Source organism: Peromyscus maniculatus, chromosome 2 (assembly GCF_049852395.1).
Source record: "Peromyscus maniculatus bairdii isolate BWxNUB_F1_BW_parent chromosome 2, HU_Pman_BW_mat_3.1, whole genome shotgun sequence".
NCBI classification, from domain to species: domain Eukaryota; kingdom Metazoa; phylum Chordata; class Mammalia; order Rodentia; family Cricetidae; genus Peromyscus; species Peromyscus maniculatus.
Window position 1 is genome coordinate 6,805,782 of NC_134853.1, and position 27,639 is coordinate 6,833,420.

The window sequence follows — 27,639 nt, forward strand, 5'->3', positions numbered from 1 at the left end:
CTTCACATCATTTACAATTTCTTTAGGAGACTTACAAGCCTTCCTAAGTTCTGTGAGAAACTGGCTAAAATGACAAGGGAAAGCAGTCTGAAGCAATACTAAGAGCATTGTTAACTTGAGCTGGATGGAGTTCCTGTCTCCTCCTACATGTTCTCTCCTTCTATCTTTTTGGTTGACACTCATTTGGGAGTGTGCAGGTTGCAGAGATACTTTGTATATACACCTCTGTCTTAGTTAGGGTTTCTATTGCTGTGAAGAGACACCATGACCATGGCAACTCTTATAAGGGAAAACATTTAATTGTGGTGGCTCATTTACAGTTTCAGAGGTTCAGTCCATTATGATCATGGCGTGAAGCATGGCCTTGTGCAGGTGGACATGGTGCTGGAGCTGAGAGTGCTGCATCTTGCAGGCAACAGGGAGAAATGACTGTCCCTTCGGTGGCCCTCTTCTCTCAAACCACACCACCTCATTTGGTCTACTGATGCGCTCTTGAGATGGACGTATACACACCTGTAGGTCATCTGACTTTGCTGACTTACCCCAAAAGGGCTCACACACCAAGTGCCCAAATGGCAGGCTGGAATCGAACTCGGGTGTGATTCCAGGGACTGGCATTTGTTTGAGCTTCCTTACATTCTTCTCCTGTGTAAGCTCCTATGAGAACAGATGCTTACCTCCACTTCACAGATGAAGAAACTGAGGCACAGGAGAGCTCAGGCAGCCTGAGCAAGTTTTAGAGTTCAACAGTGAATCCAGTCAGGAGTGGTGGCACTAACTTTTAAACCCAGCACTCAGGAGAGCGAGTGGGTTACCATGCCAACCAGAGCTACACACTGAGATCCTGTCTCAAGGTGGTGGGGGAGAGGGAAAGAGGGAGAGAGGGGAAGAGGGAAAGGGTGGGAGGGAGGAAAGGAGGGAGGGAGGAAGGGAGGGAGGGAGGGAGGGAGGGAGGGAGGGAGGGAGGGAGGGAGGGAGGGGGAGAGAAAATCCCATAGTCCCTCAATTCTCATCACTGTAATGTGAGCATAATGATTTCATTGAAAAGAGAAATTTATAAACTTGAATATGTTATAGATATTATTGTGTTTTAATCAAACTTAGTAAAAGAGTGACCTGATAATTGGATAGGACCTTTCTTTTTTCATTGTGTCAAAACCACACATACTTGAGAACTACCCAATCAGTAAACACACCAAACGCCACCACTGTTGAAGACAGACAGGGAGCTAGAGGCAGCATACGGAAGATACAATCCGTCCTCCCAACAAGTCTTTGCGGTTGAGCTGAAGAGAAGGCAAGCACTGCTGTTCTTACTGCTTTTGGTATGAAGTTACCAAAGTAAGGAAGTCGCTAGGCACTCTCCCCAGCACACCAGGACAGCTCAGCTTCATTCCAAACAGAAAGCGCCTTCCCCGTATAATCAGCAATAGTAACAGGCTGATGAAGAAGCCAGTTATCAAGGATAATTACAGAGAATGATACCTGCCACTTTAACCATTGCACTCTAAATGTACAAGCTTTAATATCAGTCTCTACTGCTGTATCAGCGCTTCCCTGCATAAATCAAACCTACAGTGAAGAGGCTATGACTTCCAATTATTGTTCACTTACAAAGACTTAAGGACCCCCCCCCATTTCCCTCCACTCTATCACAATTCGTTCATCTCCAACTCCTCTGCCTGGTCCTTCACCTCTAATCAAACAAGAAAAGAATCCAAGCATGCTATAGGGAAAGCACAGGATCCAAAGGAGAGCAAGCGCTCTTTCCTTCCTGGTAAAACTTGTGCAAGAATCAAAACAGATTTCTCCTTCTCTTTCTCCCTGTCCACGATCGTTTCCTACAAGAGTAAAATGAACAGAGCCCCCACTTAAAAACAAACAAACAAACAAACAAACAAAAACCAACAACAAAAAAACCTAGTGCTTTGAGGTCCCTAGACTCATTTTCTCTCAAAAAAAAAAAAAAAAAAAAAAAAAACCACCAACTTTCTTCTCATGGTATCATCACAACAAACCTCGACAGCACTTACAAGGCAATGATTGCCTTTACAAAGGAAAAGGAACAAGGCCTGAGGGCAGCATTTGTATTCAAGAGGCTGAGGCAGGAGAGTCTAGAGTTTGGAGTCAATCTGGACTATGAATAAACTAATCAGTAACACAAAAAAGGCAATTCTGGAGCAGCAACCTCGCCCCTCCCCTCCCCCTCATCCAATTTGGTCTTACAGGAAAAATGTTTATTTTCAAATAACACAAACGTAGAGAATGGCTAAGAATTAACACAATTTAACACTTATCCATAAAATGCATAACTTCAAAGAATTTTCAAATTATCTCAACAACAAAAAACTATGAGTCAAAAAGCTGAACTGGACCATTTTTGTGTCCTTCCGAACTAAAGGCACTAGGAGGCAGCACAGTGGTGGATCCCTTGCCTAGCACGGGTAGGGCCTTGGCTTCAATTCCCAGGAAGGCCCCCACCAAATTAACCACACTGTAGGTTTGTTTGAGCAGTTTTCAGTTCCAGTTTCACAGCTGGGACACAAACAGCTGTCTGCGGATGCATGCTCTCTCTGCTCTAACCGGGACTGCCCAACACCACCTCTAGTTGTAGGAAGCAGGGAACAGCACAGGGCTGGTTCACAGCTCCAGATGGAAGCTGCTGTGCTGTACAGAATGAAGCCACAACTCAGGAACAACAGTCTCCAATTACCTGTGGTTGCAAAGCTGAACTCAGACCCACATGAACTCAAACAATGCTACAAATGACAAATGGATGGACTAAGAAAGAGTAGTCTGGAATTAAGAAGGTGAAAACAAACTCGTCCTGTTTTACGTACTACTCACAGCTTTTTGATGACAGTAAGATATTTCTGCACCAAGAGACCAAGAAACCACTTTCTGTAAAAGCCCCACCTATGGATAACGATCTATAAGGTTGATGCATCTTATTTAGCCACATCAGGCAAGTATCAAGCATGTAATGAACCTCGAAAGGACTTAAGATAATTGTTTGACACCACAGAAACAGCCAACAGTATTATATTTCTCCTGCCTGATACCAAAATCAAAGGGATCATGATTCATTCTGCTGAAATTCAAGCTCGCTTCCAGTTGGGCTAGGCAATGTGGAGAGGGCTAAGCTCTCAGAGACAATCTGACACACCACGAATGATTTTAGTTTGGTATTTTCTTCTGAACCAATGACTTTTACATCTCTTTGGACAATTAAATTCAGAAGACTTGATTATCATTCAAACAAACCAAGCTTCATTTTGGTATTAAACACTGAACCAGTGACAGGCTTTTAACCTGAAATCTGTTTCCATTTCTTGCCTTCCAATGCTTAGTTCAACTGTCCTGATCACTGAGTAACACAATGGCCACTTTGAAGGAACTGTCCTGGAAGAGCTGGAACTTGTCAGGGAAAGGAAGATGGATGCAGAGCACACAAGTCACATAAAGGGTAGAGGACAGCATCCCTGCACCTATGAGCCTACAAGACTCGGTTGGAATGGGTTTTGGGGAGCAGATGGGATTCTCCAGGAGAGGCCAGGGGCTGCTGGGCTCCAAGGAGAAGAGAGGCCATCTGAAGAAGCCGTGGATGGTGTCTGGGTAGGGCAGGGGCCTGAGCACCCCTGGGAAAGTGAGCTGGCTCTAGGCTAGATTTCCCATAACAAACTACAGAGGGAATAGCCCTTGGCCTGCCATACCTTTGCTGAGCTGAAGAACCTAAACTTCAGAGAGTTCCCTGACCTATCAATGATCCCTACATCTAACTACTGCAGAGCCTTCCTCTCTGAGGGAGAAAGCAGGGAGACAGAAGGCAGGGGCATCACATTCATCCAGTCCTTTAACTTACTAGATAGTGAAGTGCCCCACTGAGTAGTTCTTGTTAATAAAACATGGCAAGATACGAGGTACCATAGAGGCTATATATATAGCATGGAGGTCCCTAGGACGACTGTGGCATATAATAAATTTCAGTTTTACTCAATTATTAAAAAAAAAATAGCCAAATGAATGGAAACACATGAACTATGAACCAAAGGCTGAGGGGCCCCCAGCTGGATCAGGCCCTCTGAATAGGTGAGACGGTTGATTGGCTTGATCTGTTTGGGAGGCAACTAGGCAGTGGGACCAAGCCCTGTGCTCATTGCATGAGTTGGCTGTTTGAAACCTGGGGCTTATGCAGGGACGCTTGGCTCAGTCTGGGAGGAAGGGACTGGACCTGCCTGGACTGAGTCTACCAAGTTGATCACAGTCCTCGGGGGAGGACTTGTCCTGGAGGAGGTGGGAATGGAGGGTGGGCTGGGGGTAAGGGGAGGAGGTGGGAGGGGGGAGAATAGGGGAACCCATGGCTGATGTAGAACTGAATGGTATTGTAAAATAAAAAAATATATATAACAACAACAAAAAAAAAGATACGAGGCACAGGTCAGGGTGCTGGGGATGCTGCAGAGCCTGGTGGTAGCATGGTTGATGGTTCTGGCACAGTGGGGAGAGGGTGGAAGTCAAGCTAACGGGACAAAATACCCAGCATCAGCAAACCCACAGAGGCAGAAAGAGGATGCCTGGCTGGTGGGGACTTGAAGGGAAATGGAGCATGACTGCTAATGAGATCAGGGTTGCTTTCTGCATTGATGAGATGCCCAAACCTAGACAAGGGCCAGGCAGTGGTGGCGCACACCTTTAATCCCAGCACTCGGGAGGCAGAGGCAGGCGGATCTCTCATGAGTTCAACCCCTGCCCCCCCCCCCCTGCATCCCCAAACTGGACAAAGGTGATGGCTGTACAATTTGAAAGAACATGGGATGCTTCTAAACTCTATACTTGAAGAGGCTGAATTTTATGGTATATGAGTCCAAGTTTTAAAAACCCATTATTCAAAACAAACAACAAAAAACCCCTCAGGAAACAGTAACAGCCATAAGCTGTTAAGTTTGAATGTGGTAACATGGTGAAGCTGTGTCGGAGAGAAACAGGCAGCATGCAGGGTCTGGGAGCACGCTAGGGTTATTACAAGTTGGAAGGTCTTAAAAAGTTCTCATTGAAATGTACAGTCTATTCTTTCCCTGAGACTTGAGCAAGAATTTACACTTTTATATTTTTTTTACTCAATAAACTACATGTTCCTGGTAGAGTTTAGCAAATTAAGTATTAAAGAATAAGATAGCATACATGCTCTTCACCAACTTTGAGATTCCCGCTTAGTGTTTAAAATGCATGTGCACGCACAGTATCATCTAATTTTACATTTGCTCTTTTTTCTTAATAGAAGCTACTAAATTTTCTATGTCAATGCCTGTATGAGCATAACTTTTTTTCTTGGTTGTCTGAGACAGGGTTTCACTGTGTAGCCCCCTGGCTGTCCTGGAATTCACTTTGTAGAACAGGTTGGTCTCGAACTCAGATACACCTGTCTCTGCCTCCTGATTGCTGGGACTAAAAGTGTGAGCTGCCACCACCACCAGGTTCTATAATATGTCATTATGAGTAAACCATAAATATTTAACCATTTTCCATTTTCCTTATGAGTAACAGTACAGTGAGTTCATTTTATGTAACTCAGTCCACATCTGTCTATCTTTAGACTATAAGGACTAGGCCACAAAGTGTGGCCCCGCATCAACTAACACTCTTGCAGGAGCTCACGTCTCCCAGCCAACACTGAGAATGGCACCAGGAGTTTTGCTGATTTAAAAAAAAAAATCATGGTACAATTCTGCTTCACATTCTGATCACCAGTAACCAGTGTCTGAGGCATTTACAGCGCTTTATTTTCACATAATGGAGGGATGTTAACCACGGCAATATTGTAGCTGCAGTAAACAGAAGTCAGCTAGGTATCACGTGCTACTGTGTGATGAAAGCAAGATGGCGCTGGAGAGATGGTCCAGATGTTAGCAGCACTTGCTGCTGCTCCAGGACCCAGGTTCAGTTCTCAGACCCACATGGTGGCTCACAGACATCCTTAACTCCAGTTCCAGGGGACCCAATGCCCTCTTCTGACCTCTGTGGACACCAGGCATGTGTACGGCACACGCACACATGCACGCACACACAATCACACACAATCACACACATAAAGTAAATCTTTTTTTTTTTTTTGGTTTTTCGAGACAGGGTTTCTCTGTGTAGTTTTGTGCCTTTCCTGGATCACGCTCTGTAGACCAGGCTGGCCTCGAACTCACAAAGATCCACCTGCCTCTGCCTCCGAGTGCTGGGATTAAAGGCGTGCACCACCACCGCCCGGCTTTTTTTTTTTTTTTTTTGTTTGTTTCTTTTTTTAGTAAATCTTAAAAACTAGTTTCCTAGAGGTTCTCAAACCTGGACACTAAGGTAACCACCAGACTTCCTGGCTCCACTCCAGACCAATTACAAGAGAATGCCTGGGGTGAGGACCAGGGAACAGAAAGACTTAACAATGACTAACTAGCACTACTGGTCAAGGCAATAATGGGAGTGAGGAGTTAAGGCCAATGAAATAATACTCTGTGTCAATCAAATACCGGTTCCTTTTGGCTCTCCTGACAGGCTACTTCTCCCCTGTGGCCAGAACCCCAGAGTTGCTGGTTTCTCAGCATACATACATACAGTGAGTAGGCAGAGGAGCTGGAGGCTCCTCATGGCCCAACTAGAGCTGCTTTGTTTAAATACCCAGCTCCACCCACAACGTGGGACACCTTCTAAGTTGGTTGGCTTTTGTTCTGTTTTGTTTTTGTCAACTCAAGCTAGAGTCATCTGAGAAGGGAACCTCAACTGAGAAAATGCCCTCATCCAAGTGGCCTGTATGTAAGCCTGTGGGACATCTGCTTGACTAATGACTGCCGCGGAAGGGTCCAGACCGCTGTGGGTGATGCTACTACCCCTAGGCAGGTGGTCTTGGGTGTAAGAAAGGAGGCTGAACACGCAATGAGGAGAGACCGAGTAAGCAGCATTCTTCAATGGTCTGTGCTTCAGTTCCTGCCTCTGGCCGGGTTCCTGCTATGGAATTCCTTTCATGATGGAGCAGGACTGTAAACAAACACCCCTGTCCCTTTCCCTGGGAGTTGCCAGCATCCCATTCACTCTCCCACACAATCCTCTACATTACTAAAGATTTGGGCTTCTGATTAGTTCTTCCTCTCTAGCTAAAATCTGGTCAGTACCCTGAGGTAGTACTTCCTGTCCCCACAGGTCCTGACTGACTACATTTCCATTTTACTTCAGCCGTGGTCACCTCTACTCATCCTTCAAATGTTCCCCTGGCCTCTGAAGAGACAGACTGCTTTCCCTGCAGCCTTCTCTGCATGACCGTCTCCAGTGTGGAGAACCTTTCTCATTTGCTCTCCTTCATTAACAGTTGCCCTCCCTTTCAGAACTTACCCTTCATGCCTCTTCTCACAGGATTTATCCTGCAAATCTGCAGGCCTCTACTCCTAGCAGGGGACAGCTGGGGACTGATGGAGAGTGTCACATGGTTGGGGGGTGGGGAAGAGTCCCATAGACACTTCATGGTTTGGGAACTGCTCTTAGTCCTGCCCACAAACTACTTCATCCTCGGGTCAGCCCCATCTACTTCCTCAACTGTTATTTCCAGCTTTCACTGCTCCAGGAAGTGCAGCATTCCTCAGTCTTGGCTGTGTCTTCTTAGGAAGATAGTCATCGTGGTCTTCAACGTTACCCATATCTCAGAGGATGCCTGACTTCTCCAATGCAATCCAAATCCACTTCTCCTTCCCATCCTCGTGTCCTCCCAGACCTCACTGTAAAAGCTGTATGTGTGGGGGGGGTAGAGGGGCATTTTCTACCTCTTCCTCTTAACCTATATGCCAGGCACACTCAGGCCATTTCCCCTATGAGTCTGAATCCCTCTCTAGGGGCTACCAATTCATGTTCATGCTTTTCCTTCCCGTTTACACCTGCCCAAAGCCAGGGTTACAACTTTCCTCACCTCAAGTCTGGGACCATCGACTTGTGCTTTAGCGTTCCTCTCCCGTGCCTGCCCTCAATACAATACTTGGAAGACAGCTTATTTTGTAGCACCTCCAGGAGGGATCTACAGAAGTGTTCTGTAATCAAATTCGGTGTTATCTTGGCAAAGAAATACACGAATATTCACACCAAGCAGGACAAACGAAGATATAAATCATCTCACACTCATTTAGGTCAGACTTTATGGCAAAAAAATTAGAAAATCTTTCCATTTTCAGAATTTGTTGCATTCTGAGACCCAAATAAGGGGATGCACGCCTACGGCCTAGTGCTGCCTCCACTAATTCCACAGTCCACAGCTGACCTTTCTTCCATCAGTCCTTCCTCTCCGGTCTTCTGGGACATTCTGCAACATCGGTCATCCTATGATTACCAGGGTTGATCTGGCTGGCTAGGAAGGTGCCCCCTTCCTCTCTCCTTCCATATGCATATGCCTTCCTTAAGGGCACTGGGTAAAACAAGATGACCTTCCCCAAACAGAGGAGGACCAATCTTCAGTCAAGGGTATATCAGCTGAGCGGCTGGCTAGAGCCCAGCCTAGAAACAAGCGCTAAGATGCCAAACTCATAGACATCTGGACATTTAGTGGTAAGCTCTTCTACTATAGTGTAATATTCATAATTACATCCCCTAAGCCCCAGGAGCTCTCCTAGATTTCTCTCCTCCTAATATATTAAAAAAGTGTTTCAGTCTGTTTGCTTATATAACCAGTGCCCTACCTAACTCCACAGCATTTCCATCTTCAGAAAGAAAATCCATACCTAACTTGCAGCTACTTTTTGCTCTCTACTCAACTCAGCTACTGGCAGCCAATGATTGGCCTTCTGTCTCCAGTGATCTGCTTAGTCTGGACATCTTAAATAAATGCAGTCACTCTGCATGTGGACTTTTGTGTCTCATTTATTTTCGTTGGTACGATACTCTCAAGGTTCTGCAATATGCATCAGGGATAGATACTTGCTTGGTTCTGTTTTGGGGGTACTATAAATACTGTCCCTTCCAGTTCTCCTGGATGTACAGTTGAGAAAGAAGTTAGTGCATCGTGCTGGGAGCCCGTGTTCAAGAGGTCCTGAAGATGTCAACAGATGCTCCAGTGACTACTTGAGTTTTCAGCTAGCGACTCAGTAACACTCCCATGTCAGCACCCCTTTGCCAACAGTTGTGTTCCACTTCTTTCAATATTCCAGCCAATCTACTGGGCTGGAAGTATGGCTCAGTGTACCTTTGACTGAAATTTCCTCAGCCACTTGGTGATGCTGAGCATGGCTTCATGTGATAATTTGGCTATTTACATATCTTCTTTGGAGATGTATCTTTTGGAATCACTGGCTCATCTTAAAAATGATGTCCTATAGCTCACGAGGTTTTGATCCCCAACAAGCAAAAAATTATTAATTAATTTAAAAAGATTTCCTAGTGAGTCAGTGTTGCTTTTAGGTTTATGTACATCTCTGAGAAACTAATCAAAGCTGTAAAGTAAAAGCATAAATATGCAAAATAATACAAATTCTCCTGAAGTCACCGACTCATTATACTATTTCTGAGCCCTGCAGATTTAAGATCCTTGTTTTACAGCATAGTTTTTTCAGCTATCATTGCTTATTTGTAAGTCACTAGGGGAAACTTTAGGACACTGATCCAACAATCTCACTTCTAGAGCCATGCCCCAAAGAACCAAAGCAGGATCTTAACAGACAATAATACATACACCACAACCAAAGCAGCATCTTAATAGACAATATATACCAGGATTTAACAGACAATATATATACCACAACCAAAGCAGGATCTTAACAGACAATATATACACCACAACCAAAGCAGGATCTTAACAGACAATACATACACCACAACCAAAGCAGGATCTTAACAGACAATAATACATACACCACAACCAAAGCAGGATCTTAACAGACAATAATACATACACCACAACCAAAGCAAGATCTAACAGACAATATATACACCACAACCCAAGCAGGATCTAACAGACAATAATACATACACCACAACCCAAGCAGCACTGGCAGTAGCCATAAGGTGGTAACAACTCAGATGTCCACTAACGAATGAATGATTCAGAGAATGCACAGACAGATACACACAACAGTTGTGCAACCATAAAAGGGAATGAAGCATTGGCACAGTCTCAGACATGGACAGACCACAGAATCTGCAACCGCACAGGAACGCAGGTGGAGAGACACCGACTACAACCCCACCTCTGCCAGAGCTTAGAGCAGCCACACACATGAAGACAGGCCTCAGAAGAGAGGCAGGTATCGGCGCTTGGGAGAGGAGAGGGGAGTGACGGATGTGTGCAGTTTCTGCTTGGGATGATGGAATTCTGGAAATGTACACTAACAATGACTACACAATCCTGTGCTTGTATAATGTTACTGAATCACTCACTTAAAAAGAGGTGAAATAATCGATTGTATGTTACATGTAACTTGCTGCAACAAAATACTAAAACAAGACAAAACAAAAATGTAAATAGACGAACAAAACAAGGGCACTTCTAGAGCTATGCAACCAGATTATAGAAGGGTAGTTTAGCCATCACTATTTGTCTCAAGCTTTCCAGGTAACGTGGGTGGCATCTTTGGTGGCACAATCTATTCCTTTGGTTTCCTCCAAATCTTTCTTCCAACCTTACCTCTCAAACCTTTCACCACAAAATGTTTCCTCAGTAACAGAACTCACCCTTTTCTTGTCCCCAGCCCGAGAATAATGTTGGCCTGAACATCCACCGTAGACTCCTGCGATCTAACAATTGTCAATATGGTGACTCTGTCACAGCTTCTCTCTCAGCACTTCATCTTCCTCACCCAGAGTACCCAATGTAGGTTCCCGGGCAGTCAGACAACTTCTGGAATGCATGGCAAGGCCCTCACGACCTAGCTCTCGCCTGTGTCTCTGGGTGTCTTAGTTAGGGTTTCTATGGTGTGCCGAAGTACCATGACCAAAAGCAACTTGGGGAGGAGAGTGCCCCCACACCCACACCCACAGTTCCATATAAACAGTTCATCATCAAAAGCAGCAAGGGCAGGAACTGGAACTGAAGGCAGGAACCTGGAGGCAGGAGCTGAGGCAGAGGCTACAGGAGTGCTTGCTTCCCATGGCTGGTTCAACCTGCTTTCTTATGGAACCCAGGACCAGCTGCCCAGGGATAGCACCACCCACAGTGGGCTAGGCCCTCCCCATCAATTATCAATTAAGAAAATGCCCTTATAGGCTTGTCCACAGGCTGACCTTATGGAGACATTGTCTCAATTGAGGCTCCCTCCTCTGAAGATTCTGTGTCAAGTTGTTGTCAACTATCCAGCACACTGGGCTTATTTGTTTTTTTCTGTTTGCCTCAGGACTGAAAAGTACACAGAGCTCCTCACCTTCTTTTTGCTGATCCTTGTATGAAACCAGCCCAGTATCTCCCACGACAGCCCATTCTCACTCATGCTTTAAGACCTAGCTCAGACCCCTCCCCTGTCCACTAACAGCTTGTGAGTGACACATCATCATTGCTCTCTCCTGCATTTTGGCACAGGCACATTTTAAGGACCATCAAGGCAGAAAACGATGTGTTGTCCTTTCTTTTCTATCGTATGCCCTTATCAGCATGTGTGACACAAAGATACTTAATGCTCAGGATCGCTTCACAATCACCACAGCATTTAAAACTCTTTAGGCCCAAACAGGTAAGATCACTGAACTTTTTCCAAGTTTTAGAAGTCCACCTGTATTTATAAGTTGGACACCACAATGACCCCTATGAGGTAATTATTAACATCATTCTCTGAAGCTCAGAAAAGTGACAGAACACATCTAAGGTCAGCCAAAGGCAACAGGAAGTAGACGGGGTCTTCCTGCACTGTCCCGATTGGGGCATGCGCCTACCCCGCCAGCACACTGCGACTGCTCTCTGCCTCCGTGGTGTGCAGATCTCTTCTCCAGCAAGTATTTCCTCCCACTAGTTCCCTAGATGCTTTAGAATCTGGGGCAGAGCAGTGGTAGAGAGGGCTCAGCACTTAAGAGCACTGGCTGTTCTTCCAGAAGACCTGGGTTTGATTCCCAGCATCCATATGTTCCAGGGAAAGATACCCTCTTCTGGCCTCTGCAGGTAGCAGGCATTCACACGACACACAGACATATATGCAAGCAAAATGTTCATACACATTTAAAAAAAAAAAAGACATGACAATGTGATAATTTGGGGCTGGAGAGATGGTTCAGTGGTTAAGAGTGGTTACTTCTCTAGTAGAGGACGTCAGTTCAGTTCCCAGTACCCACTTTAGCAGGCTTCCAACTACCTGTCACTCTAGTTGCTAGAGAGCTGACACACTCCCGATAACGGTGGGCTTTGAAGTAGTGACCGGCTTGTATCAATCGGTAGCCGAAATCCCTTTGAGAAAGGAACTTACCTGTGTAGCCTCAGTTCCTACGTCTGTAAGATTTGGAAACAACATTCACTGCACTGTGTGTACGAAAGTTAAATGAGATGAAAGTGTACAGTCTGGCATACAGAAACTGTTGTGCACAAATTAGCCACCGTCACTATTGCGGTTATTATCGAAGTACTGGGCCCCATGGCAAGCATTCCATCTGGTCAGAGGCACCGCCTTCTTCTCTCTTCCGTGATAAACCATGAATCCTTTCCATCTATCTAGCACCTCCTCCTTTCATGCTGCTGTCTTGTTGTTTAAAATGGCCCACACTGTGTTGGTACTGAGTTGTGCAGCATTCCTAAGCATGGGAGGGCTGTGATGTGCCCTAAGGGAAGACAGACATTAGCCTTGTTCAGCTGGCAGTTCCAGGCCAGTAGACATAAGCTCACTGTTACCTAGAGAGATGCAACTCAGGGTTAGGATGTAATAGAATGCAACTCCTGACACTGACAAGAACCGACTATTGTAAACTAAAGGTAAAGAGAGCCGAGGAGAAGGTTTGGGACATGAAGATGGAAGGGTAGATCTTGGCCACAATCCTTCAGGGCCCACCAGAAAACATCACCATGGACTTAGGAAAGTCCTACGGTCACTTTCCTGTCGCTTATTACACGCCTGATGTCTGGTGCAGAAATATAGCTCCAGTAAAAACTACTGTTCAACCTCTGTCCGTTCAGCAATGAGCAGCACTAGCAAAATAACGGCACTGTGAGCCACAAACACCCAGGGGCCCTGCTAAAAGTCAAAAGAAACAGGAAAGTGAACCCATCACTTTGAATGCAATGTGGGCAGTCAATATATGGACATCTCAGTGTGCAATCAATGTGTCCATCATCTGGCTGTGCTAACACTCATCCTGGAAGCAGTCACATTTCAAACGCCACCTGTAGCTGGTAACCACCTGCGGGGCAGGCAAGCCTGAGCACACTGCACGGGGCCTGGGATTGCCAGGCAGCACCCGGAGGAGCCGCTCCTTCCAGCTCAGCTTCTCATTCCCAGAAGAGGCAGTGACTCTTCTGTCCTCGTGGAGCGCCCGCCGACATTCTACAGCCAACAGTTGCTCAATCAGTTAGAGGATTGCAGAATGGAACCAACTGTGGTTACTTCTGCATTTGGGAAATAAGCCAGCCTACTGGAGGCCCTGAGAGAAGACAAGTGGTGAAGTTACATCTAGTTTGCTTCCCCGCCACTCCCAGAATTTAGAGCAAGGATAACACTGGCTACCAGCAAGGATGACATGACCAGGAAGAGAATGCACAGCTGCTGATGTCTGAACACCCTCCACGCCACACGGCAGATATGAATTCCTAGTGTCACGTGTCAACAATAAGAGGCAGAACAATCTGTGGTGTGGAGAGGTGCACTCTTTGGAAAGTGGATAAAGGCTTTGGGGTAGAATCCCATCGATGGAATCCTTGTGGCTTTATAGGAAGAAGAGGGATCAGACACACATAGACATAACACATGCTCTGTACCATCATGTGACTCTAAAACCACTGACTTAAATTTTAGATCCTCTAAATTAGGAGCCAAAATAAAGCTCTTTTCTTTACAAAGCTAACTTGACTTCAGCATTTTGTCAAAGCCATGAGAAAGTGACTAACAAAACTATAGACCATTAAAAGTGTGACAAAGTGCAAGAGATCCCCATCTGAAAGAATACGCAAACAGAACTCATCTCCAGGGAATCTGCATGGATGTAAAGGACTTACACAAATCTTAGTAAGTGGTTTGCATTCCATTGTCTGAAAGCAAGCAGTTTCACGTGGCTCCTCTGTGGTTTCTACCTGAATCAAACAACACTACAGTGGGTAGAGGACCTTGAGAACAAGCCAAGGAGGAGGGCACACAGGTACAAACCTCTGTCAGACCCCACACCTCCAGGGCTTCCCCACCCGTCAATCTCATGGCATCCGTGCCAGCCCACAGGGACACTCCATCAGATCTCCTGCCTCTGACATTTCTGCATGAGCTGTGAAGTCACATCCATGAGCAAATAATTCTTTTCAATGCAGACTAAACATCCTTTCTGAAGTGCCTCCCTCTTGATATACGTGAAGTCAGGCAGAAGTCAAGTTCATGGAGTGCACAAACATGTCAAACAGAACTCCTCCTTCCCCGTCCCTGGGCCCCCGCCCTCTCCTTGTCCCTATGTTCATCCTGTCCTTATTAATCTGCAACAAGCCATCCACACCACCTGACCTCAGTATACAGAAACTTAAGATCAGAGATGCTGGAGTCAAATAACCGGGGTGTAAATCCTCTTACCTATGTTTGGACAGATCTCTTTGTGTGTGTTTGCTCAACTGTAAGACAGGCATGGGACAGGGATGCGAGGACTGAGACAATGGACACCTTGGTTCAATGACAGCTAATTGAAGGCCAGGGAAGCTCCATGGAGAGTAGTGCTTGGCCAATGTACTCTTTCTCCTCATATATGAAGAAAAGGAAGCCCACAAAACATTATTTTTAAAAGCATTCATAAAAATGACATAATGGGTATTTTCAATATATATAAAAAAAGAAAGCAAAATTGAAAAAGGCCAGTTAATAAACATTATTTCAAAAGTTCTTGCTATCTGAAGTCTCGGTGCAAGATTTATCATTCATTTCAGCTAAATTCTAATGACGTCCACATTTGACCAGAAGCTTTGTGGCATCCTTCCACCAGCCCTTATGCTAGCCAATTAATCTACCACTCTGAGCTGGCATCCAAGATGATGAAACCAAACACTAGCTTCTAGCTCTAGGTAACATTCAATTGCATCCGTGTTCCAGTAAGAATTACTTCATTAAAAGTCAAGTACAGAATTTAGTTGTTTCATACAAAATCACTGATAAAACGCAAAAAGTGAGGACTTAGTTCCTTTTTTAACAATTAAAATACAGCACACACTGTTTCTGCTATAATGTTGCTGATTAAGCTCTACAAGCTGGAAACATGAGAAATGCTCCAGCTAGCTCCCGTCAAGGACAGACCATCACATCAGTGAGTAACAGGTAAGCCCTTGCTCTTGGGCCTCAACAGTGTTCTCAATCCTGAAAACTAACTGCCTTGAGGAACCATGCTGGCTGCGACTCCTGCACTCCATGAATTTTATACTCCCCGGGCTTCCTGCAAGCTAAGCACTGTTTAAAACACACACAGTCCTTTAATTCTGACTCAGTCCCAGCAGAGGTCCTGCGGCCATTGCGGAGTCTCACAGCACTGGTGTCGCTCAGCTCCAGTTCTCCCTGTCCCTCTTCCCCACAAATTAAACACGACTCCACAAAATGAAGCCCCCAGCCTGACAAGATCCGGCCTGGTTGTAATATTTGTGGTTAATTACTGTGGCTAAATACTGAAGCGCAGCAGCACTGGCAGGCTGGTTGTCTAGCCTGTTTGGACACTACCCTGATGTCAAAACTTGCTCTTTGCTCAGTGAAGCCGAGGGCTTTCTTTGCTTCCAACACCCATAAGTAAAGACATTTTTAGATAACACAATACAGTAATTTGTTTGTGAGAGTACTACAGAGTGAAGGTAGAATGCCCTCTGAGGCCTCATGTTCAATCACTCCTCTGTTGTGGGGCAGTAAAATGATCACTTCCAGGTCCCCGAGACATCCCGGCCCTCCGAGGAACACCGTTGTGATGCAGAGAAGATGGGCCCAGTGTGCCCTACTCCACACTATCATCCAGAGCTGCCCGTCTCCGGACAGCCATGCGCAAAGCCACCGGGAAAGTGCGCTCGGAGACAGAAATGTTTGCATAAAACTCCTTCCACCACTTAAAAGCCACCGAATATTGAGGAAAATCACATTCATGAAGCTTGGCTCCAATGCCAGCTACTAAGTTATCTCACTGGATTAAATATCTCATTTGCCCCCTTCTCCCCCAGCCCAGACTTTCAGAGTCTAATAATAGTAACACTACCGTGGCTGCTGCTGCTAATATCAGTGCTCAATGAAACCAACTTTCATTACTCCAAACTGCTCAAGCTATTTGAAGATTTTACATGAAAAACACAATAAATAAATTATAAGTTAAACAGCAAAACAATGAAAAACATTGATTGCCCATACAATTTAGCTTCATTTTTTTTTCTTTTTTTCTTTTTTAACTATCAAAATATTTAACATATATAGCTGTTATCTTTTGGGCTGAAACCTCAATACTTTAAAAATGTGAGAGATTTCTGTAGTAGTTTTTTAATCCAGAATGATAAAAGCCTCATTTACTTATCTTACGAATCAAACTATCTTATGCAGTCCAGACTGAGCTGAATGACAATGCCACTGTCCCCAAGAGCAAAGCTTGTGTATGAAGATCAGATCCAACTCAATCATACAAGTGTATGGTTTGTAGATCATGTAAGGAAGGAGAATGTCCTTGACTCAGTACAATTAAAAATTAAAATTAGTTGCTTTTATTGGGAAAAGGTCAAAGAAGTAATCATTTGTTAAACTGTCTACACATTGCATTAATATCCTGATTGATTTCTCACCTCCTTGGATGTCAATTTTTAAAGGGAATGGTATAAATCATCACTTAGTTTCACATGCAAATGTGATTTGGACACACACTCACACCTGCTTGAAACTGAGAATCCTCACTCTAGAAAACAAACAAAGAAACTAGCCAATCAGTTCCTGGGCTAACCCGTGTGGCAGTTAACTTTTCAGAGGACACCTGCGATTCTCTCTTACCAGCTGGAGTTTTGAGTACTAGCCTTCCGGGTTAAGAGGAAGGCACATACTATTACCAAGAGAACTAATAGCATTAAACATGGGCAAGTTTGCTCTGAAGATTGAGTAGGTGGATGCTATTTAGGTTTTTTGCATATAAAAGCATAAGGACCAAACAGAGAAAGTAGAGTACTATGTAACAGAAATCATCCAACGGGAGCTCCAGCCAAAATTAGAAAGCTCGATTTGTTACCTAATCAATTGACTGATTTAAAAATTCACTGAAAAAATATTTTTTGAGCTTAAAATTACAAAAGGATAATGAAAAAAGAGGCACAAGCATTAAAGCATATGATAATGACATTCATCTCAATAATTAAGATTTGCATCTTAAAGATTTAAGATTAGTCTGAATCTCAGAAAATGCTTACCAAAATACTTCCTCTAAACAAGCAAATCCTCAAGTAATCTTTAAACATTAAATAAACACAAAAGAATAAGGACTGTAGAATCAATCGGGTCACACTGTATTTGTTCCTAAGAACACTGTCGCTATCTGGTTGTGCTCAATTCTCCTTTCCACAAGTACACCCAAGCCTGGAGCACACAGAATTCCGGGAACATTAGCAAATATCAAGTCAGAGCACTTCCGAAACACACCTGGTAATTGCCCACAGCCTCTGCGATGGCCGCAGAGCACAGCCGGTCTCTGTATCTTCACCGGGGATGTACACACACACTACACAGCACTCTTCCAAATAACCCCCTCTGGATTAGCAGTGAACAGCGTTGCTCACATACATCTCCGCCATCGGCCCAGCCCAGCCCATCTTACCTAAATGTAAACTGAAGCACATGCTGAGCAGGCTGCCGCCCAGCTCCTCCTGTCTCCTCCTCAGGGAGAGCTGACAAACTAGCCTCATGGATCCTTTTTCAGCTGCTGACCAGACAGATCCCCCCTTTGACAATCCAGCATGGTGGAACACTCGAAAATTCTTCCTGCTTCTATTCTATCGCTTGCTCTAAAACCCGGCTTTCCTTTCATTGAGATAATAGCTTTTTCTTCAGTCACATGATGCAGGAGCTACATTAACAGGGCTTTATGATAACAGACTGAGCAAGCCTCTACCCCTCCTGCTATTAGGAGACGTCTTCTCCCCCACCTCCCCACCACCCCCCTTCTCATACACACAGTCTCTAACTCAGGATCACGCTCTCACACAAGCACACATGTGCATGAATGATATACAGACAGACACTTACATACCTGTATAACATTATTCTTCTTAGAATGTTTGGCATAAAGAAAAAAATATGGTTTCTAGATAGATTTACTACTAAAAATAACTGCTCAAGGCAAGCATTTTGACTCAGGCTTTCCTTTCTGTAGATGTGGCATGCTAAAGGCATCCTAGGAACCACAATGCCAGGAGAAGGCGGGACATTTACAAGGAAACATGCACGCCCTCCCTGCTCCTCTCTCGAGCTTTGCCCCCAATGACATAAATCTGTCAAATCTTGCATGATGAGCACTTTGGGGATATTACAGCTACTCACATGCTGGGAATGAATTCCCTGTATTAGTAAAATACTCATAGCACACTAATACCAAAATGTACCCTTACCAGGAATTTATCCTTAGTAAGTAATTTGTAAGTTGCTCCAAGAAGAAAAGTACTTCCATGGCTAACACAATCTTAAAAATACAGAAAGTTCCTTTCATTAGTCAGTGTGATCTATTCGACGAAGAGTAAGAATCAAGAATAATAAGACGAGCTCTGAAGATGTGTATGAAATGCCAGCTGATAATAACAGTACTGATAACTGGTGGTGGTCTAACTTTCTGAGTGCCCCTGACGGCGGTATTAAAGGGAGGTGGCGGGGATGCCTTGTGCTCTTTCCTGTGCTCGCAGGCTCCTTTACTCCCTCTCTTTCCTTCTCCTCGTTTACTCTTTATTCAGTTACACTGAACTCTCCAAACCAGCTAGACTTGGAGGGGAACGGGGAAAGCAGGAGTGCATGGAGCATCAAGAGACACGTGCTCTCCATCAGGGGACTGTACGCAGACAAGTGGGCTGGGTGGGCGCTCCTGAAGGACTGGTCTGATGGCCAAGGTGCCAGTGGTCATCTTGCTGGCCTTGCTGTTCCTCAACTCAAAGTGCTCTGTGACTTCCTCGATGCCCACGCCATTTCATCTGCCCAAAGTCCACAGGCTTGCCATGCAGCCACTCAGGATTGCCCATGCCTGGGAAGAATGCTTGCCGGCTTCAGCATTTGCCAAGGACAAGATACCAACACTTGCTTCAGGATGAAGTTTTCATCCTCACGTTTCCCATAGACAGACTTGCCGCCAGGGCCATTAAGGCTCCTGACGTCACCGCCTGGCACTGAATCCTGGGATAAATCTGTGAAAGAGAGACCCTTATAACCAAATTCTTTCTCTCTGCTGCTGCTCAAAGCATGAAAGTTTTCTGTTATCTCTAAAGTTTTCTGTAAACAGTCTGAAAGAGACCGCAATGTTAAAGATCACAGGAGTGACCATGGGTGAGAGGAAATAGCTACAAGGGCTGCAGAGTGGGTCTCTCTCTATTTTCACACCGACTTTAATCTCTTTAAAAAGTTTATAATATATTCTTTAAATGTGTGTGTGTGTGTGTGTGTGTGTGTGTGTGTGTGTGTGTGTGTGTGTGTGTGGTGTGTGTCTGTAGTATTCACAAGTGTTCAAGTGTGTATGTATCAGATCTCCTGGGAACTAAATTCAGGTCTTTGGCAAAACCATTGAGTGCTCCTAATTGCTGAGCCAGTTCTCTGGCTCATCTTTATTTTTTTCCGGACATACATTTGTACATATTTATGGGGCATAATGTTTTGGTTTGCGTATATGTTGAGTACTTAGTATAGATTACAGCCATGAGCCATTACACCCAGTATGTTAACCATCTTAAATTCAGTAGTAGTCAGTGTTTTCAGACTGCTGTGTAATGGATCAGTTTCATTTTGCAAAACTGAAACTTCAGAGCCCTCAAAAGCTCTCCATTTCCTCCTTCCCAGCATTAGCAGCCACCATTCCACTTTCTTTTTTTATGGAGTTGATTACTCACTCTTGTGAGTGAGGCCATACCATATTTGTCCTTCCACGTGCAGTATTTTAAAGAATATTACTTTAACGCTAGATCAAGACAGTTTCTCACAAATCACTTTAAATATTCTGTGTTATTCATAAACCAAGCCAAAGTTAGGTACTTTAATACAGAAAACCCAGAAATTTTACAGAAACTACTCAACAAAAGGGATTATTATCATTACCAAGTAGTACTTATCTGTACAAAACACTGATTTCTCAGAATTCAAAAAATTGACAGTTTTACTTCTGGATCACTTTAATTATATTAGCCACTCAACATACACTCCGGTGGACGTAGTGGGTGTTTACTAATTCTCTTTGAGTCAAGGGAGCATGGCCATTCGGGAAGACAGCCCTCACAAGTAAGCATCTGAAATGATGGTGAGGTTCGTGCCAGGGACACAGGTTTGCAGAATCAACAACCTGAACAAAGAAATTCAATTATCATATAACATGTGTCAGAGACTGGGAAAATAAAATTCAAAAATTCAAAATGCCAGCCCATAGTAACACCTTACAATTAAAAAGTCAGAAACCATTCAGAATTCTAGAAGATAACTGGACTAAGAGTTAAAGAACCTTTCAAAGTCATGATTGTAATAACTACTTAAGCACTTGCATTACACACTTAGACTCTAATATCAACAATGAGCCTAGACACCATGGGATTAATGAAATGGCTAGAAAATAGGAGGGAAAACCAGCTACACAGCATTGGTGACATCTGGTCTACCTGAATGGGCTCAGTTTCAGCTTCCAGTTTTTAGTGATTTTGCAGATCATTTCCATAGAGGTAGGGCAAGGTCACAAATAACCAACATTAATATGACATATTCTTTCTTAACCACAATGACAGAGTTTTTGCACATTGTTCTCAGCTAGACCAGAGGCAGCAGCAGAACACTGTGTTCTCAGATCAGATCAACTGCAGGAAGAAACTGTCTCCTGCCAAACCTATCTCAGTAAAATGTCTTCATCAGATTCTGTGCTTACACTTCAAGTTGTATCACTGTTAGCAAATCTGTCCCTCTGCCACACTTTCTGCTGGCGTGCTCAAATTGGTAAACTCTTCTAAGCTCCCTCTCGAATGTAGAGGGTGACTACAACAGACTTTATCGTTAGCAATTTTAAACTTTTTTCACCAAGGCAGCCATGTTTACAGAAGAATCAGAAGAGAAAATTTGTGAAGCTGCTTCTGGTGTTCACATCTATAATGGGAGTCAAGTATAACTGATGGTAATGTGTCATTGAGGCTCAGGTCCTGATGAGGAGTAAAAGAAGGACTTATCGAAATAATGTTCTAGTTTGTAAACTGAGATATAATTTATACTTGCTGTAATCTACAGAGCTCAGGCATGTGGTTCAGGAGTTGAGATCAGCAAAGGTGTGGCAGACCCAGGTTCTATGAAGCTAGAACACTTTCTCCTGTACAGTTCTCTTGGGCTCATGCTGTGGCAAGTGCCACTTCCTCATCCACACACAGTGCTAACATCCTGCTTTTCTGTTACTACAGAGCAGTTTTGCTTTTTCTGAAACTTCAAATGAATACAATTGCATGATAACTATTCTTTGGCTTCTTTCAGCCTTGAGTTTCTACAACTCATTCATGGTACTGCATATATTAACTGTGTTCCTATTCACTGCAGAGTATCCCGTCATGTAAGCATCCTGTTTGTCCCTGGAGAGGGACACGAGCCATTTCCAAAGGGAAAGCTTGTTATACAAGAATTCTAAAATGGTTTGTCAATATTCTCCACTCTCTCATGTGCATATCCTTAACAATGCCTAGGACTCAACTTAGGACTGATTTTTTTTTTTTTTTACCATAGTCACCAATTTATGTTACGTGACACCGTAGCTTTAGGATGGGGAAATGTGGGTGGGTCTAAGCTAACCACTAGGCTTCCTTGCTAGTCAGTCCATCTGAGAATTTGGCTCCTCAGAGCAGAGCACAGGCACCGAGGGGCAGGGAGCACACTTCTCAGCCCTTTCTAGAGCAGTACCCACCCTGCTGCTGCTTCTGTGTTTTATTCATACAAACATTTCCTTTTCCTTAAACAAGTGATTACCCAACAAGAGGGGAATGCTTTTGAAGAAGCCTCTTTATAGGACAAAAGAGTATGGCCTTTGAGTTCATATGCTGGATATGGAGATGCCCAAGCAGTGTGCTCACTCTCTGCATCTTATGTGTCCTAATATAAGGCTATCACGGCTACCGGTACAAAGCTGCCGCTTACACGTAGAATAAATGGCCTGGGTCTGATATTCAAACAATTAATGATGGCAACTACGATTTCTTAGGTTGACAAGTGTACTGGCTGGTTTTATGTCAACTTGACACAAGTTTCAGTCATCAGAGAGGAGGGAGTTTGAACTGAGAAAATGCCTCCCTAAGGTCAAGGTGTAGGCAAGCATACAAAGCCTTTTCTTAGTGATTGATTGTGGGTGGTGCCATCCCTTGGCTGGTGGTCCTGGGTTCTATAAGAAAGCAGCCTGTGCAAGCCATGAGAAGCAGGCCAGTAAGTGACACTCATCCATGGCCTTGGCATTAGCTCCTGCCTCCAGGATCCTGCTGCTTGAGTTTCTGTCCTGGCTTCCTTTATGCCAAACTGTGATGTGAGAATTAGCCACACCTTTCTTCCTCAAGCTGCTTTCATCCGGTGTTGGATCACATCCATAGTAACCCTAACTGAGACAATACTCAACAGAAGGAGAAAGAAAAGCAGTATTTGGGCTTCAGAATTGTAAGGGGAAAAAAAAAAAGGAAGTGCATGTGTAAAATGAACTGGGCCAATATATCTAGGACTCTATAGCCTTCACATTCTAAACTCTGTAATTCTAGTATTGTTTTTATCACTTATACATGTAGAAGATGACTTCTTAATGGATGGTAGGAACATGGAGAGTTATACTCTTCTCAACTTCTGTGATACAAATGGCCAAAAAAACCCCAAACAACAACAACAAAAACAAAAAACAAAATAAAACAAGCCAGGCATAGTGGCACACACCTTTAATCCCAGCACCCGGGAGGCAGAGTCAGGGAGAACTCTGTGAGTTCAAGGTCAGTCTGGTCTACATATAGTATTCCAAGATAGCCAGGAATATAGAGAGACTGTCTCAAAAACAAAAACACAAACAAAAAAACCCCATGATTTTACTATACCTCAGAGTTAGAAAATCCTAATCTAGAAATATTCCATTTGTGACCACACATTGTGTGATTAGGAATGAGGTAAGCTTTGAAGGTGACATGATTAACAAGTTGCAGAATGTGGACAAACTCTGAAGTCTTGTATAATATATACTCATAACCATTACCACTGAAACTCTATTGTTATTGTTAAATATTAGATTTTAAGACACTTAAAGTGTCACGATATAACTACTTGTTAAATCTATCTGACCATGCAGTGAACAGCTTCCCAAAGAATTAACCTGTAATAGAGTAAGAATGGGGTGTAAGTTCCTGTTTAAGGCAGGTGTGGAAGTGCACAGAGCTAGGCCCCAGGGCCTCCAACCTCCTTCCTCTACGTGAGCGAGTGAGAGGCCCGCCTCCGAACATTCTGCTTCTGCTTGTAGATCACTCTATGAACACTGACTAGGGTTTCCTTCTTTCTAAGGCTAACAGGATTCTGAGTAGAAACTACTCTTTTCTTGGGTTATTTCCAGTAATAGCTCATGTAAAGAGCGGTGCATAAATGTCTGGACTCCGCTGCACAAGACTCCACTGCACAAAGGGGGACCAAGCAGAAGGACCGCCGACAGCAAGTGCTTCTAAAGATGCTGCTGCCAAGTCACACTGCACAAAATGAAATCATACCCAGAGAGCATGGTGCCCATCCAGCCCAGCGTGTGGACCTCGGTTAAGATTGCTGAGGCTCCAAACCACAGCACCAGGCTCTTCCCACTAGTGTGGCTGTCAACACTCTAGAGCTCCTTTAAGGTGAATTTATTTTTCAAAATTACACAACTAAAAATCGAAATTAAGTGACCCATTAGCCAGAATTAACAAAAACGTTAGTGGTGTAGGAGGAATTAAACCTTCTATACCTTGGGCTCATAAAAATGACCAAGGCTCAGAAATGATTCTACGCCACAAGAATTGGATTCATTGATTAACCCAGCCCTCTGCGATTGGCATTGTTCCCTGAGATGCCTGCCAGTTTCTGTGACTAAATAGAACTGCAAACTGTTGGGCAACGAAGATGCCATCTAGCTAGCCCTTGGTCACTCAGTGCAAATCCCCAGGCCGGGGCAGTTCCAGCCTCAGACAGAGTTTTCCAGTACCTAGCTTGAGAAATATTTAGATATGAACTAAAGATAACAACCTCCCCAATTGTTCCTGAGAATTCAAAGAACAAGCAAAGGTGAGAGAGACTAGTCTATACCTCATCACCAAGATACGAGGAGTCAAGATGGCAGACGTAGACACAAATCTCTGACTCTGTGGCCTACCTACACCTTTCAAAATTCCTCACATCCCTAGTCATTCAGGTCATTCTTGACTACATGTGGATTTAACTAAACCCCCCAAATAAAAGGCATACCTGTAATAGATTTCTGCTTAACTTGAAGTGGAAAGATCTACTTCTAATCCAGATCTTTGAGTTAGGAAGACTCACCTTTAATCCAGATTTAATCTGGGCCACACTTTCTGCTGAAGTCTATTTACCAGGGATTCTCAACCAATGGGTCTCCACCCTTTGGAGGGTTGGATATCAGATATCCTGCACTTCAGGAATTTATATTACAATTTATAACAGTAGCAAAATTTTAGTTATGAAGTAGAAACAAAAGAATTTTATGGTTGAGGGTTCACAACATGAGAACTGGGTGAAAATGCTGCAGCATTAGGAAGGTTGAGAACCACTGCTCTATAAGGACATGGAAGGAGGAAGCTTTTGCTCTTGCCTGCTTGCTCTCACCTTCCTAGCAAGTCCATGCCTACTTCTCAGGATTCCACTGTCTACTGAAGACCAGCTGAGACATCCAGCCTTGTGGACTGAGCAACTACTGATTTTTTGTTGACAAGCTGTTTTAACAAAGACCTCTTTTTCTTTGTTCACAAATTGGATATATGAACAGACTCAAAGATCAAACAGCTACTCTTTGTGGGAACTAAATTTATTCAGAGGCAAATGATTATTCATCTTTCCCAAACCTCTACAGGCCCCAGTGGCACTTGTGACAAAAGGTGGTAAGAAGCCCGTGTCTTGTGCTGTCTGCAGACTGTGCCTCCCTGGGCAGAGCAAGGAGTCTTAGCGCCCTGAGCCAATTCTGACTCTACTTTAAGCATCACTTGCTAACACTTATTGAGAAAGTGAGTTTCTCTCCCTTTCCCTGCACTCTCTTCTTCCTCTAAAAGTCCTCGTCATCACTGTTAGGAAGAGGTAGGAAGAGCTGCAATCACAGCAGCTAGTCTACAGGGGAGGGGGGAGAGACACGCCACCAGTGGAGCAAAGAAACCTTCCCTCCAGGCCCAGGGAACCCAGCAACAGTGCTAACCCCGCAAAGAAACATTTCTGATCCCCAGCCTTGTGCCTCCCAGTTCTGCCTTTTTCATATCTAAGTTAATTAACTTCATCCCACAAGCATTAGCACCGTACCAGGTAGGTTTAAGGTGCCAATTCTCCAGGACAAGCAGCAAACAAGTTAAGACCCACAAAACACCAGGAATGTCATCACACAGATGCTTGTAAAATGATATTCAAGTTATAGAGAAGAGTCGGGGAGCCAAAGCAGTAAAAACCAGGGCGCACCACATGCTTCAGTCAGCCCAGAAATAAGCCTCACACACAGAATCCTACTTATGCATGTGTGTGTGTCCATCCAAATGACTGTGACAAAGGTGTTGTGCTGTTCAACGGGAAGTAGACTTGTTCAAATAGTTCTCCTTCAACACCACTAAGCACCACAGAAGTGCAAGCCGGAGCACAGGGAGGCACCACCATCCGCCCCTAAGAATGGCTATCAAAAGACTAGAGGCCAAGATGTAATATGCTGTGTAAAATGAGGCAGCCGCTGAGAGAAATGGGATGGTGGTCCTCTCCTCCTTCTCCCCGCTCCCCCGAATCCAACTGCTCTACTGTGGTTATGCGCGGTAGAGATGAGGGCAGGGTGTGCTCAGATGTAATCAAAGTCAGCTACAGAAAGGAGAATTATCTTTAAAGACACTGTGCTAAGTGGAACAAGCCAATGGAAAAATCCACAAACACTGTACACTGTCTCTTACATCTAGAACAGGCAAACCCACAGGGGCGGAATAGAGTGTGGCTGGCAGCAGCTAAGGGGAGGGGACTGGGGACTGTTCAATATGTACTTAGATTAGGGGATAGACAGCTCCAAAGACCTCCCACGGTTGAACAACAATGAGAATGTGCTGAATGCCACAAACCTGTACACAAAAAAAGTGGTTACAATGCTAACCTCAGGTTATGTCCTATACTTTACAAATCTAATACATACATTCTTAAATGTTCTCTTATTTAAAGCTTCATTTATTTTCAATACTACTGCCTGAGTGGAAATGCTTCTTTCCAGTTATTAATATAGGTATTCCTACAAACAAAATAACTTGGGAAGAAGATTTTCCAAGAAGACATATCTTGGGACTCAGTGGTCAGACTAAGGAATTGTCACGATCTATCTGAGAGGCCCAAAGGCAACACACTGTACAACAAAATCTATTACAGCCATTTCCCAAGTTTCAAGCGACTTAGTGGCCATTTAAGAAGTGAAATATTGGGGCTAGAGAGATGGCTCAGCAGTTAAGAGGACTTGCTGCTCTTCCAGAGGACCTGGGTTAGGTTTCCAGCACCCACATGGTAGCTCACAAGCATCTATTACTCCAGTTCCAGGATATATGATGATGCCCTCTTCTGACCCTCCAAGGGCACCCAGGAAACGTGTGTGTGTGTGTGTGTGTGTGTGTGTGTGTGTGTATGAATGCAAAACACACACATATAAAATAAGTAAATAAATACATACCGTTTAAAAATTAAAAAATAAGTGAAATTACTCACAATTTGTATTTTCTGCTTAACTTTTTAGAAAAGGATCAGAACCATGTGCCAACTAAGCAGGAGAAACTCATGAAAAGTTCAGAGAGCAGTTTTATCTCAGAAGCCACAGAACAAAGAGTAACTTTGAATAAATAAATATAGGTAATTTTTATATGAGCCAATTCAAGAGATGACTCCAAACTTATTTTTATTTTACCATGGAAAAAAAATAAGACTCATTCAAAGATACAGAAACTGCAGGCACAAAACGAGGCTTTATGTCTCAGAGCTGTGTCCCTCCATGGAATCCTCCAGGCTAAGCTGACTCAGGCCACACGCTCACCCTCCACACTTCTTTCCACAGAAGACTGGGCTACTCAGTTATTCTCAGAGCCTGTCTGTGGCTTCTCAGTTCCCTCACACA

At 44.0% G+C, this 27,639-nt stretch overlaps 1 protein-coding gene across 8 annotated transcripts in view; it reads right to left on the reverse strand.

Moving 5' to 3' along the window:
* Positions 1-27,639, reverse strand: part of Ncoa2 (nuclear receptor coactivator 2) — a 258,198-nt gene that overhangs the window by 101,140 nt on the left and 129,419 nt on the right. The window contains exon 1 of one of the 8 annotated variants that reach the window (XM_076563718.1): positions 17,923-18,111. The exons of the other annotated variants lie outside the window; for them this stretch is intronic. The gene's annotated coding sequence lies outside the window, so the exon portion shown is untranslated. Of the gene's footprint in view, positions 1-17,922; positions 18,112-27,639 lie in introns of those variants that run through there. 8 annotated transcript variants of the gene reach the window in all.